Source organism: Eulemur rufifrons, chromosome 7 (genome assembly GCF_041146395.1).
Source record: "Eulemur rufifrons isolate Redbay chromosome 7, OSU_ERuf_1, whole genome shotgun sequence".
NCBI classification, from domain to species: Eukaryota; Metazoa; Chordata; class Mammalia; order Primates; family Lemuridae; genus Eulemur; species Eulemur rufifrons.
Genome location: NC_090989.1, coordinates 215,600,036 through 215,615,078, shown reverse-complemented (window position 1 = coordinate 215,615,078; position 15,043 = coordinate 215,600,036). Strand labels below are relative to the sequence as shown.

General features: G+C 37.9%; 1 protein-coding gene across 1 annotated transcript in view; it reads right to left on the bottom strand.

Moving 5' to 3' along the window:
• GNAQ (G protein subunit alpha q) overlaps window positions 1–15,043 on the bottom strand; it is a 285,781-nt gene that overhangs the window by 80,908 nt on the left and 189,830 nt on the right. The window lies entirely within an intron of this gene.

The window sequence follows — 15,043 nt, the reverse complement described above, 5'->3', positions numbered from 1 at the left end:
AAAAGATCTTTGTTATCTCCATTATACTACATTTAACGTGAAAGAGATAAAGAGATTTAAAATTTTTTTCAACAAGACTAAAATAAAAATGTTTTATAGTCAACCCTCAAATTAGCCAGAATACACCACTGATGAACAATCCCAGTCAAACTAGGTTTCATGGAATGTTATACACAAATTACACATACATATAAATATGTAAATAAACTAATAATAAATAACTAATTACCTTACTAATTGGAGACAGATGGCTGACAATTATTGTAACTGACCTGATTTTGTACAGAAATACAAATTTTTTAACAAGGTTAGTGAATGGCTACCATGATGACATCATAGCCAAATTATTAATTTCATAGAGTATTAAGCAGATAGAATTTTAATAAATTTAATCCATGCCAAACCCTGTCTGGTTCTCATTCTTTACCTCCCTTCTCTTCCCGTAAGTGGGATGGGCCTCATGTCAATAGGCTAATCTTGACCTAAGGTTTTAAGAAGCTTAACACAGAGAGACTAAAGAAATCACCTTTCTTACTAGTTCTGCTCCAACAGTAACAATCAGCTCTAGTGACTGAGAAGCCTTGCCTCTATCTGACTTTGGAAATGGATCCTGCAGTTGCTTTCTGTACTGAGTCCCTGCCTAGACAACGTGCCCTGCTATATCCCACCAGTGATCTTACCCACTGAGTCCTGCTCCTGAACCCCACTGCAGCCGGGGGCCAGCTCAATCATCATTCCCTCGGATACTCACTCTCTGAAAACAGAACATCACTGGCTCGTTAAAAAATCCCCAGTGCTGGGCTCTGATGTTCAGCAGCACTTGTTACTCCATGTTGAACCTCCTGGATTCCCAGGTACTGTACTGGACCCATCTGGTCTGCCCTGAACTGGACCTCCTTCAAACAGATGGGGCTTTCTCCACTCTGCCCAACCTCAGCAGGTGTGTCTCAAGTCCAGCTTCAACCCCTCTCTTTTGGCCCTTGCTCACTGAATATGAACAAGTCCTTTTGTCGTGTCCAGAGATATGACAATGATCATCCTTGACGTGATCCTAAATTCAATTCTCCATGGCCACATCTCTATTATAAGGTTTTCTTGAGGATGCTGTGAATCTTGGATGGGGGTGGGGCAGCAGAAGTGGGGATACATGCAGGGTGGTTTCCTGCTGGATTTAGTCTAGAGTCATGGTTTTGCATCTGACTCTGCTTCTTGCAACCCCAGGTAAGCTGTTTAATCTTTCCAAACGTTATTTCTGGTGGGGAACAATATTGCTCCCTACCACCCTCAGCCACATGTGACTTTGTGCAAATCAGTTACAATACGGTTTGTCAGCAGTTCTCAAGAGGTGGTCCACAAACCAGCAGCATCAGTGACACCTGGGAATTTGTTAAAACTGCAAATGCACTGACCCCACTTAAGACCTGCTGGATCACAATGTGGATGATTCCAACGTGTGTGAAAGTTTGAGAACCACTGCAAACTATAAGGCACCACACAGATACAAGCTGTGATCATAATTAACAGCCCACTTGGCCACAAAATTGCCATTGGAGACTAAAGAGAAGAGGCCCACAGAGGCAACAATCACTTGTAAGCAGGGGCCTTAACACATGTTCGTAAGGGCCAGGAAGCCACAGACATGAGTACAACAGGCCAGATACAAGCAAGAGGGAGTAATGGAGACTGTGGCACACCAAGAGATACATGCCTTAATTAAAGAGGGCAGCTGCTATTTAGCTCCAAACAATTATTGACATTGGGAATGTAGGCTCATTGTGATCAGATTCTCCAATTTTTTCAAGGGAAGCCAAAAATCTAGATTTTTCTTTGAAATATCCCTAATTTTATATCTTGGCAACCCTATAAAAGATAAAGTATAACCATGCTTGAGTTGAATTGGGGGCCAATCATTTGCAACATTTGTTCTAAAAGATTCTTCTCCCCTTGCTCCCCTCATAAGCTTCACCAGTAACATTATGTTCCTACATAGAATCTGGAAACAGTACGTGGGTGCAGGTTAACACACACGAATGAATAATTTTCCAGCATTTTACTACAGTGATATCTAGACAAACTAATTCTACTGTGTATGGGAGAAATGGATGAGACCCCTCTCTGAATTGGGTCAGAGCTGGTGACATAGGTTACTATAGGTAGTATTTCTAAAATGGTTTTGATACTCACTACACTAGGCCAGCAATGTCATTTGGAAGGAGTTCTGCTTCTGCTTCTAGAGCAGTCAGTTGTCTTCTGCAGGAGAAAAATTTCAACATACCAAGACACTTTTCTCACTATTATGATCCAATGTTTACCAGACTCCAGTGAGATGCTAGCAATATAGGAATGAGGGAATTAGCTCCTGTCCGTGTATGTGTATGTGTGTGTGTGTGTGTGTGTATGTGTATATGTGTAACAGTTCCTATAGATGGCAACCAAACAAAGCATAGGATTATGTGCCCTGGGTGTAGGAACAAGAGGGAATATCTGCATTTCCATCCTTAATTCCAGTTGACTCTAAGGGCATTTAAATAAAGATAATCTTCTCAATGATGTATAAAGTTGTAACTTTCCACAAAGAGCCTACTTCTATAAAATAAAACTCTTTTCTATTGCCCGAAAATGTCCATAATTTCCTATCTTGGTCTACCTCTGCTTGTTTTTTCTCACAGGTAGAATGATGCCTTCTCTCTTCCTTTTTGTACCTTCTTTAAAGAGCTTTTGTTCAGAGGCTATATCATACTCCATCTCTTACAGGAAGTTCTTCCTGACTTTTCTCCTCTCCAAAAAAAAATGTGATCTTTGTGTCCTTTCAACCATGGAAATTCTACATTTTGCTTTATATTAATAGTTATGTCTTAACTTATCCCTCTTCTAACCAACTGTATATTGATGGAGGAAAGGGCTGTGGCTGACAAACTCTAATTTCTTTTGGGGCCTGAGCAAGCATATAACAAATACTTATTCAATTTAATTGCATTGAAAAAGTACACATAGATATGATGCCAAGACCAGTCAAAGACAGTTTCTCAAGAAAATCTCCCATCCATTATCTATTCTCATAGGATTACGTAAGCCTTAACAACACTTAGTTTAGCAGTTAGTGTGCATGTATATGTGTAATATTTATTAGTACCTGCCTCCCTAATCACAGTATAAGTGCCAACTCATGCTCAGGGCCTAGTGGAATGCCTGACACCCAAAAGGAAGGAAGGAAGGAAGGAAGGAAGGGAGGGAGGGAGGGAGGGAAGAAGGGAAGGAGGGAGAGAATTGAACTAGAATGGAAATCAGGACATCTAATTTCTAGTTCAGGTTTACCCATAATATTAGTCATAACTGTTAGGAGAAACTACTTCACCTCTTTATAACTTAATTTTCCCTCCCCATAAGATAAAGCAATTGAACCAAATCACCTAAGGGCTCATCTAGCCATAAATTGTATGATTGTAAGTGTTTAATAAATACATCTACAATGCATAGGGCACCAAGGAGTTATGACACTGTCCCTCTAGGAGCATACAGTATCATTCAGAAAGACAAGACCTTACTATTTCAAACCATACCTGACAATACAAGGCAAAATATAGGTCAGTAAGTACATGGGCAATGCTATGGAGCAAGTACAGCTCAGTATACGGACTGAGGAGGTCAAATGAGGTGTCAGAGAAAAGACAGGATTTAGCTGACAGGTGAAGATGAAGATGCATGACACCCCTGAGCCTCAGTGGATAAAATAAACATGGCATTTTCTTTTAACTGTGAAAACAGTCTTGTGAGGAAGTTTCATGTCGACTCTTAATTCAAATTAACTTCTACAGTGAAAGCTGTAACAGTTTTCTCCACAATGAACCCATAACTTAGAAGTCAACAGACTTCTCCATCATCTAAGAAACAATATCGCCCTCAAAAACACACCAATCACTATGTTGCCTTCACCCAGGTCAGAATTTTTAAATCACTTTTACTGTCTCCTAAGCTTCGTTGTTTAATTCCATCCTTGCTGTTTTGGAAAATGACATTCAAATATAATCAACTATAATTTGCATTTATGTAAGAGCTTTCATCTGAGGTTCTCTTAAGTTATTTAAAAGTATGACGGCATTTTACAAAATATGCACAGAGTTTTAAAACTGTCGATATAAATGTCCCCAATGAAAGCACAGTCCTCTCAAGTTTTTTTCTAAAAAATGTTCTGTATGTGGAAAGAATATTTTTTAGTAAGTTAGAGTAGGAAGTTAAATTAGATGCTTTCTATTTGTCCAAATGTCAAATAGTAGTAAAAAACTACAAGTAATTATGCTAAATTAAATAATTATTAATGAAAAAGACTATGATGAAAAGTCACTCCACCCAATATTATAAATAACAAGTCAATTACCATTGACTACCTGTTCACTTTGAACATTGTACACAGAAAAGCAAAACAGGTATGAGTTAATGAATCACATAAGTAAAATGTAAAATAAAAATTCTATTTCATTTTATGTTAGAGTTGAGCATACTGGGTGGAAATATTTAATGATGAATGCTAGCTTTCAGAATTCTTAGCAAGCTGGTGGCAAGCCTTAGAGGGAACATTGTGAGAACTAAGTAGCTACTCTCACGAACTCTGGCAGAATTCTAGGGAAAGACCACATGGAAACCACAAGATGTGCCAATGTGGTAATGTCTTGTTTTCGTGACTCTGTGGTCATAAAATTCAGGTAAATCTTAGATGTGCTGATATTTCCATGGTTGCTTCTGCAAAGGGAAGGATGAACTGGGGTCCCACCACAGTGGGTCCTACCCTGCCCACAGAAGGCCAAAGCTTCAGATGAAATGAAAAAGATCTCAGTCACTTTGGAAGGATTTTCAAAATCCCATTAACAACTGGAGATGGCTTTAGACAGGAATGTCACACCTATTCTGGTGCCTATCCTGTAGAAGTAGAAAACCAAACGGTAACTTCCACATTTGCTGAAGTTCTTAGACACAAATACTCAGCTCCTTAGGCCTGCTCTGTTTGAAGGGATGCCCAACAAAAACAGAGGACCTCCAAATCAGAAAAAGTGCAAACCACCGTCAGAGCCCATTTCAATTCTGAACCGAGCCTCACATATTCCTATTTCTTTTTCTTGGTGCTTATTTCCATTTTGGCATTTGACTCTAAACAAAAAACTGCAAACTCCTAAATAAACTGAGAAAAAAAAAAAAATCCCAGCCTTTTTTGTTTTCTTCTGCTCAGAAGAAGTACAGAGTAAAATGATGGCCACTGAGACCAGACTGCTTGTGTTGTAATCCCACCTCCACCCAGCAGCAGTGGAGTGTGACCTTGTACAAGCTACTTAACATCCTAAACCCCTGCTTCCTAATTACCTCACTCTTCTGATCTGTTAAATGGGGATAATAATGGCACCTATTTTAGAGGGTTAAATTACAGAATGCATATAAAATACTTAAAAGGCAGAGCCTGACACCCGAAGCTACTAGTTATTTGCTTTTTAAAGGCAAAGAAAAAATAGGACAGAAGACATAAACCATAGTACAAACACCTACTAGGTTCTGTGACCTTGGCCAAATCACCCAAGCCTTCATTTGCTCAGATGTGAAATAACATTCAGAGGGCCCTGACTGGGGCCTCTGAGTCCTCAAATTTGCAAACACCTCCTAGCTTGAAATTTCCTGCAGAAAACTTGGATACAAACTGTATTTATCAGACTGCTTCACCTTTTCTGACCTTATCACGATCTGAACACCTGATCTTCTTACAGGTGCATTATGTGCAGAGCAACAGTTGTTGCTGTATCTTTTTATGAGCATTACTGCATAAATGACAAAGAACAGCAAAGTCACACTGAGCTGCTGCTGGCTGGGTTCATGTTGTGAGTGACTCATTCCTAAAGAACAGGCTCTCCACATTTATGATTCAACTCGTGGCTCAGCAAAATTACAAATTACTACATGACACAGCCTTTTGAAGTCCCTCATGAAGATTATAGATCTCATGTATAGAACTCTCCAGTGGTAAGCATCTATAGATTCGTCTTTGCTAAACTCTCATTTCCCTCTTAACCTTGGTATCAGATAGAGACTACTAAATCTCTCACTAATAATTCTGGGAACCACAGCAGTGAAGAGGAAGAACTTGCACAATAACCTGAGACCAAACAAGGCTTTTATCGTAGCTCATGTCTTTAGGCAGGTCACTCAACTTTTCTGAACCTCAGTTTTCCCATCTATGAGATGGGGATAACTGTTCCTTGTAGGGCTGTTAGGAAAATTAAAAGAGATCTTAGTAAAATGCCTAGTACAAGTATAATTACTATGAAATCTTGTGGTGTCTCAAAATTATCACTAATAATTATTTCAACAATTTTTTTATTTTTTTTTGAGACAGAGTCTCACTCTATCACCTCGGCTAGAGTGCAGTGGCGTCATCATAGATCACTGCGACCTCAAACTCCTGGGCTCAGGTGATCCTCCTATCTCAGCCTCCTGAGTAGCTGGGACTATAGGCATGCGCCACCACGCTCAGCTAATTTTTCTATTTTTTGTAGAGACGGGATCTTGCTCTTGCTCAGACTGGTCTCGAACTCCTGGGCTCAAGTGATCTTCCCACCGTGCTAGGATTACAGGTGTGAGCCACCCCACCCAGCCTATTTCAGCAGATTTTTATCTCCCATGTGTTAGGCAATTCACGAGACACTGATAAAGTAGAGGAATTATGTTAAATAAAATGTTCTAGATAACAAAATATTAGATAAGAAAGCTTATTAAACTGCCATATATTCTTTTATTAAGATTTTTCCAATTGACTTATTAACCCATTATTAAATTTGCTCTTTTATCATTAGATTTTTGTTTTTGATCTCCACTATGGTCTTCACCAAAACAATCAATGACTATAAGGCATACTGCCTTTCCCAAAAAACATTTGCTGGAAATACATTTCTCCTTTTTGTTTGGTTTCCCTACGGGCTGTATCTGCTTTTTCTAACACCAAGTAGATTCCTTCTTGGGTGGAGGAAATACTCCTTCTTTATTGGTTAAAATATTTGTATTCTTTTCAAAGAACTCAATCTCTTTCTTAGACCTACCACTACAATTTTCCATGTAAATATTCTTCTATTTCGTTCTTTGCTTGTCATTTTCATTTTTCTTGTTTGTCTGTCATAATTATCAGTATCAATGACATCGGAGGTCAAATGCTTGACACGGCATAGCATAACATGTTCCGAGTGTGCTGACTGATGTAATTGCATGATTCCATTACAAAGAATATTGCCCTCACGTCTGTAAAATCTCAGGGAACAATATAAAATTTTTTTATACCTTGAAGTGCTACTTAATACATTCATGATTATGATGATAATATCATAGTTTATGTGTATGTACATTATGAATGTACACTTACATTATGAATACTACCAAAAAAAGTTTATTTTCAGAGAGTTTATACAAAGTCACCGTGATAAAGAAAAAATTAGGAGGAGAGATACTTTTAAAGACAAGCATATTCATTAAAATTCAAAAGAATTGTCTTTATGGTTCCTTTCAAAGAATATTTGAAGAAAATTAGTTAATTGGAATTTTAATAATTATTTAACAAATGGATTTCGAAGTCAAAATAAGATAAATGTTGAGAATGATGGTTATAAAACGTCAAATGTCTGTGCTGCAGAACTTAGAATTTTGCTAGGTAATGGTGCTGGGAATCCATGAGCTTAAGGTTGGAGATGCTATTGAATTTTCCAAACTTGTTTGACCATGGAAGCTTTTTTCCCTCCAGATCTGTTGATGGGACTGGTGTTCTAGTGGATCACACTTTGAAAAGACCGATTAGTGACTGAGACCCCCAACAACAAAACTGGGGGTTGATTTTACATAAACAGTGTAACTCATTGATTCTCCCCCACTCTGGCATAATAGGTAAATGCCTGCTTTATGGATTTACATCATCATTTATGAGATCACATACTGTATGTGGTTCATTTCCTGATATTACGTCTCAGACAAAACCTAATCATTTCAGTCCTCTGTGACGTCTGTACTCCTGTAATCTTATTAACCAGAGAAGTATATGTTGCTGTTGGTTTGGAATTTTATTTTGCTTGACAACAGAAAAAAACAGATAAAGAAGATTCCCCTGCTCAGCTTGGTAGATTTTCAGACAAAGCCAAAAAAATAAAAAGAATTAAGCTCTCTAAAATAAAAAGAATAAGAGAGGCCCAAATGCTCCTGAGAATTCCAGAGTCCTGCACAGGGGATATCACCTTTCTGGAACATCCCACATGAAATCTGACCACTGTAGCTTCAGACATTCAAGAAATTGTGTTCAGAAAAACTAAAAGCGAAAGGCTTACTTTCCCAGAATCTTGGGAAAGGAAAGGAGCCTTTAGAATACCTTGTTTAAATGACCCTTTAACTCAGAGAGCAAGAAACTGTTCCATCAATAAAAATATAAAAAGAAACACAGTAACGATACCTTTTTGTCCTATGAAAAAGAGTAATGAAACATTTAGAATTTGAGTAGGAAAAAGGGAAGGGACAAGAGAACTGACATCCTACCAGGCATATGTTTTTTGTAAATATCTATGGTAAGTTATATAATTTGTCACTTCAAATAAGGACCCATATTTCAGGAATATTATAGATAAGAAACTAGTAAGCACGAAAACGGCTACTAAAATAGTTAATGTTATATATCTTTAAAATATGTATTGACCAGCAAATCAGTTTTATTACATTGGTCTTATGCAAGGAAATGTGTGTATTTTTAAAAATATTATTTTCAAATATAAAATTCTTCCTAAAACATTTATATATTAACACAGATAAAGAAAAGAAAATGAGCAGAATATTTTTCTTCGTATCTTCATGTACTTTAGTCAGGTTCTTAGCTGTATTTGTTTCTAATATCACATCCCTAACATTTTCCAGTGGACTATATTTTTTTCAATATAGACATACTACATATTTAACTATTTCATAAAATTGCCTGCAATATTCTTAAAAATTACATTAACCATTTTAGGCTAATAAATTTGAAATTGTTAGCATTTTCAATTGGGCCCATCTCTGTAGACCTTAATATTTTTAATTCAGAAATATTCTCCCTTTGGAGGCTGAGGTACTTGGTAAGCTCAGAAAAAATTGTGCTAAATGGATGGTAATCTTACTCTATTATGTTTTTCAAATGGAAATATGTAACTATTTCAGTTCAAATATTTTCATAGGAACTATCTTTCTGTATCAGAATATTATTCTTTCACAAATATTTTTAGGAGATAAGACTCATGATTTGGTAGATTACTACAGCTTGTTTGGACACAATTGTGACTTATACATGAGCCATGACTAATTCTAAGTACATTTCTGGTCCACAGACTTATTAATTTAATACATACATGTTTTACCATGATACTATCTATGCTCCATCACAAACTGTATTCACATTATTACTATAAAATACTTTTATTTTGAATATTGACTTTTGAAACTTTAAAAAGAAGCAAACACATTTGCTATAACACATAAAACCCATGTTAGATATTTCATATTATCAGCATCAACTACCAAGAGCTTCATCTCGATTCTATGAATTAATGGGGGGGAAAAAAAACAAACCATCAATTATTTGCAAAGTTTTCATTCTGCTAAGGGAGTTAATAGATTGTTAGTGCTTCATTTTTTTTGCACATGCATAAGAAAACCTAGAATAAAAGATGAGCTAAATTAACTTCAAAGGAAAGTCACTTGCTCTAAATGAAAAGTCATACTTCACAGAGTAATACAAAAATGCATTTTTCTACAGCCGCACATGCTAAATGTCATCTTTGGGCACAGTCTTCTGAATTTTGTGTGGTTTATGATATCACTATGGCTACAATGGTGGATGTTAAGTATAGATAAATAATTTTGTACAGATTACCCATTATCATTGACATTCTTGAAAAACAAAAATTCAGGGCTGGGTGTGGTGGCCCATGCTTGTAATCCCAGCACTTTGGAAGGCTGAGCCAGGAGGGTCGCTTGAGGCCATGAGTTTGAGAACACCCTGGGCAACATAGTGAGACCCCCATCTCTACAAAAAATAAAAAGAATTAGCTGAGCATGGTGGTGTGCACTTTAGTCCCAGCTACTAGGGAGGCTGAGGCAGAAGGATTGCTTGATCCCAGGAGTTTGAGGCTGCAGTGAGCTATGATGATGCCACTGCACTCCAGCCTGGGTGATAGAGTGAGATACTGTCTCTTTAAAAAAAAAAAAAAAAAATCAGTATCTAATTTTTTATTAAACATGCATTTTTAGGCTTTTTTTAAAAAGCGTGTTATGGTTGAAAGGATTTGTTGCAAAATAAAAGCATTATCAAATAATAAAATAAATAGATTTACACCAAACAATAAATGTTAATACTGAAGCAAACGCCTGCATATCATCACGGTAAGACTGACTCAGCCCTGATTTTCCACACATATTTCATATACGCCTAACATAACTTACCACTGACCCTGTTCACTAATGGTTTGGCCTTAGTGGACCTGGCAGCCTACAGGCCAGACCACACCAACAGCATGACTGGCTGATGCAAGTAGACAGTAAAGGCAGCAACACCACATGCTTCTCTACCACTTCTGAGACTGGAGGTGGTTGGCGGGCCCTAGCCACTCTTGTCTGAGTTTACTCCACATTAGTAGGAATGACCATGTGCTGTCTTTGAAAGAGAGGTGCAGTTACCTTGCATCTGGGAAGGATGTGGAAAAGAGTTGGAACATGTTTTTGATTTAACCAAGTGTTAAAGGGAGAAATCTGTTTAACTGTACAGGCAGAATCTGGAAGTACAAAGTGAAGGTCTATCACATCCATCCTGGCTTATTTTAATGAAGCTATTAATAAGAATGCTTCATTAAAAACTGAAAAACTGGGACAAATGCTAAACTGGTGGGATGCTGGGACAACAGGTGTACAATGCAAGTATCTCAGGCAAACTGGGACTTATGATCAACCTGTGCCTGGGGAGACTTGAGCTGGGGGAATCAAGAGGCCTAGAAGTGAGGTGACCATCTACACACCTACTTGGTATAGCACAATTTTTTAAGGGGTCGATAACTAAAATTGAAAGCTTTTGAATTAAAAACAACAAAAAAACCCCAAAATCTAAAAAACAGGCCCCCTCAAACAGACATCCTACTTTTCTTGATAAATTGGAAGACCCAGCAACACTGCATCCATATTCCAAGAGAACAAGAGGCTGTAGTAGGCTACCAACTGCTCCTCACTATTGTAAAGAATAATGGAAAAGTACATATTTTTTTATGAAAGTGAAAACATTCTACATCCTATAATGCAAAAACTATGCCCTGTCAATGAACAGAACCTGGCCAGCTTTTAATTACCTGCCTGACCCTGAAATAATTTGAGCTTGCACCCCACCCCCACACCCAACTCCCTGCAAGGCTGGTGTTAATTCTTGTGTTCTTTGTGCTAAGGAGCCTTTCATACTCTCCCTAAGAACTGAGAATTATGTTGACTCGGATCCCCACTGGTGGGCATTTTCTCAGCTTCTTGGCTAGGATCCATTAAAAAATGCACACCTGAGATCTCCTAATGTTTTCCCTTCACCTTTAATTTATGCCCTAGATACCTGTGTTATGAGTTCCAATACACGCCAGTCTAACCAAGGGAACCTTGACATGCATTAGATACCAAATGGTACCACATGATCTGGGCTGTTTGGGGTGGTCATATGCACAGTAGATAAGGGCTGTGGCTTTAGAGTCAAACCACATTCCCATTTACTTGCTTTGGGGTCCCTCCAAGCTTCAATTTCCTTATCCCTCAAGTGAGGTAATGATAACTATGTCACAGCATTGTTGCAAAGATTAAAGGTAATAATATACATAAAACAGCATAGTAACAAGCACACACCAATGGGTCAATAAATAGCAGCAATCCTTAATTTGTACTTCAGGAATGACCCAATGGGATGATGGTCAAATATCCTCACCCAGCCCTTTTTTGTATACCCTCTTTGGGGGTATCACCTTTTGGGGATCTGTTCCAAAAATTATGCAATAATTTCTATGGTTCCTACCAATGTGCTATAACATCATCTGTGTTATATATCTTAAGGAAATGCTGTTTTAAATTCTCAAGTTATGGATTTTATACATATAATTATAGTGACCACTGGTTACTATAACTTTACAGTCCTAATTGTTTTTCAGCTAGAAGCAATGTTGAGTTTAAGTGACATATAAAAAGTTGTTTCTCTACAGAAAATCCCTGATTTTATTATACAGCATTCATCTCAATGTTGAGTTTTCAAAGCTTACAAAGACCACAGCCAGATCAAAACCTCGTCTAAGACACCCAAATATATGTGCATGAAGACTTTATCAGACATTATACATCCACATGTGCTCTTCCCCTTGAATTCTGATGAGTTTCCCATGAAAAGCCAAAATGATTGGTGATGTAGCATTGGTCATGAAATCAAACCAAATCCATCCTTAAATAACTCAAAAGGACTTAGCAACTTGCATTGCATTTTTAGGAAGATAAAAATGCATGTTGCCTATTTTATGTGTTCTTAGCTATATATCTATTTTTGAAAAGCTTTCATATAATTTCTAAATTTAGCTCCTACTTCCTTTTTACTGTGTCATCTGAGCTACAGTCAGCATCTGATAACATTCTGATCTTCACTCCAAGGAACCTATATAGAAACTGCCTCTCAGAACGAAGATAACCTCTCGCTAACCTCTTCTGTGTTTGCAAACGAGGTGTGTACAAGGAAACCACTTCTTTCCCTTCTCTAGTTTCTCTGGGCACCACTTAACACACATTTTTAAATACATTAAAATTACCTTTACTTACCCGGTAGTAGGAATTATCAATCTTTCTAGAGCATCAACATTTTTTATTAAACCAATCTCTTACTAAGACAATATTAAAGAAAGAAATTCATCTCTTTTAACCTAAGGCAGGAGACTGAGGGGAGAGAAAACAAAAAGAAAGGGCAGTGAAGAGAGAGGTGGTGTGGTGGTAAGAGGTTAAAGATAATTGCATGTGTGTAGACAGAGATTTCTGAATTCTTTACACCTGAGTTAATTACCATTCTATAAAAATGCTCATCTCTTTTATTTTCCAATCATTAATAGAAGATTTAACATGGATAAATTATATAGAGATACGAAAATCTTTTGGTATAAAGGGAAAACATAAAGCAACATATTAAAAATTGCAAGCAGAAACAATCAGAATGTATAGCCAGTAAACATAGCACAGTAGTGCTAACTATAGACCTAGTAAAGAAAGAATGTGTAGTGGGGTCTCAGACTTCCCAAGATCCTATCCATCCTCCTGTTTAAGACTTTCCCAATTATTCTTATCTTCTCAGGCCATTTACAGTCTTCATAACACACTTGTTGGGGACCAAGCTACACATTGCCTGGCACTGCTAGTTAACTGCTTCATGTTTATACGTAGAGAATTTCCAACAATGCAGGAAGTTACTTTAGGTCAGGGATTAATATTTTCTTGTAGTCTAGCACAAGGTTAGTGCTAGATTAATAAATATTTCTGCACTGGAACTGAGTTGTCTCCCTTCTTACACATTTGCCCAGAAATGCGATCCAACAAGACTGAAGAGAAGATGACATAATGACCAGTACCAGGCTATATTAAGGGTTGACTGCTATAACTGGAGTATTGGATTAGATAATGGCTGAGGTGCCTTGCCCTTCTGATTACACATGCAAACGTAAGCTGGGGTAAAATTAAAATATTTAACCAGGGGTATGACATGGATACTGGCCCTGAACTCTCCTTGTCATGTCTCATAGCAACCTTATAGAGGTCCTGGATCACAAAGAGGCTGAAATATCCTGCGGTAGGACCAGAGCTGCTAGGATCACTCAAGGAACCTGGGGCAGCAGATGTACTATTATAATTTTTTAGAAAATATTTTAACACTGGTATGATCAGTGGTAGGGGCTGAATACTAACCCAAAATATCAGTAATACCTTAGAGTCATAAATGTGTTAATTTTACTGAAAAGTTATTATTCTTATCTGAAGGTCACAATTGCTTACAGAGCTGAAAATAAAAAGAAAACAGAAATTTCCACCAATGCTACCAACAGTGTATCTTTTTGATTCCGTTTCTTCCCATCCTTACAACTCAACATTTTTTGAGGTAGCCAGTCTGTAATTCCTGGCTTCTCCACAATAGCATTAGTACGCCTGGCAATGAGGAGCCCAAACCATGCTCTGTTCCCTGCTTTCCTCAATAAATAAAGCAGAGAGGCCAAGAACATATCTAACTACTAACTTGGTTTCACAGATGAGAAAAGTGTTATTTTTTGTTCACAGTAAAATTCCCTATGACATGAAGCAGGAATAACGGGAGCCTGAACCTTCTCTCGACACAGCTGCAGCTCCGTGGCCCACCACCAGCCTTGGGAGCGAGCCCAAAAGAATAAATCAGGGAATGGCTCGGGAGGGCAGAGGTTTAGGCCCCCAGCAGGCAGATCCACTGAATGGGGATCTCCAGCTTAACAAGATCCCCAGGTGATCTGTGTGCACATTAAAGTTCAAAAAGCGCTTATCAGGGCTTCTCAAATTTGGTTGAACATTAGCATCACCTGGGGAGCTTTAAGAAAGGCTGACATTTAGGCCCCACCCTTGGAGATTATGATTCAACTGGCCTGAGACTTGGCCAAAATTTTTTAATGCTTCGCAGGTGGTCTACACTGGTGGGACCTTGGTCTCTGAAGTAAGGGGCACATAACCATCCAGGCGGTGCAGGAAGAAACTAGCGAAACCCATGTGTTTTATGTGAAAATGAGAAAGATAGCAAATTTTGCCACATTTAATGCACAGAATAAAAAGGCACCCTGGCCTGTCTGAAGGCCATTTGTGGTGTGTAGGAGTCCTGAGGAAAGGCAGGAGGTTCCTGAAGAGTCCTTACTGCTAAGTATCTCTGCTAGTGTCTCCCCGCTATGTAATTTACAGATGCTATAATCTTAAATAGTAGAATCTTGACAACAGTTTATTATGAGAGGGG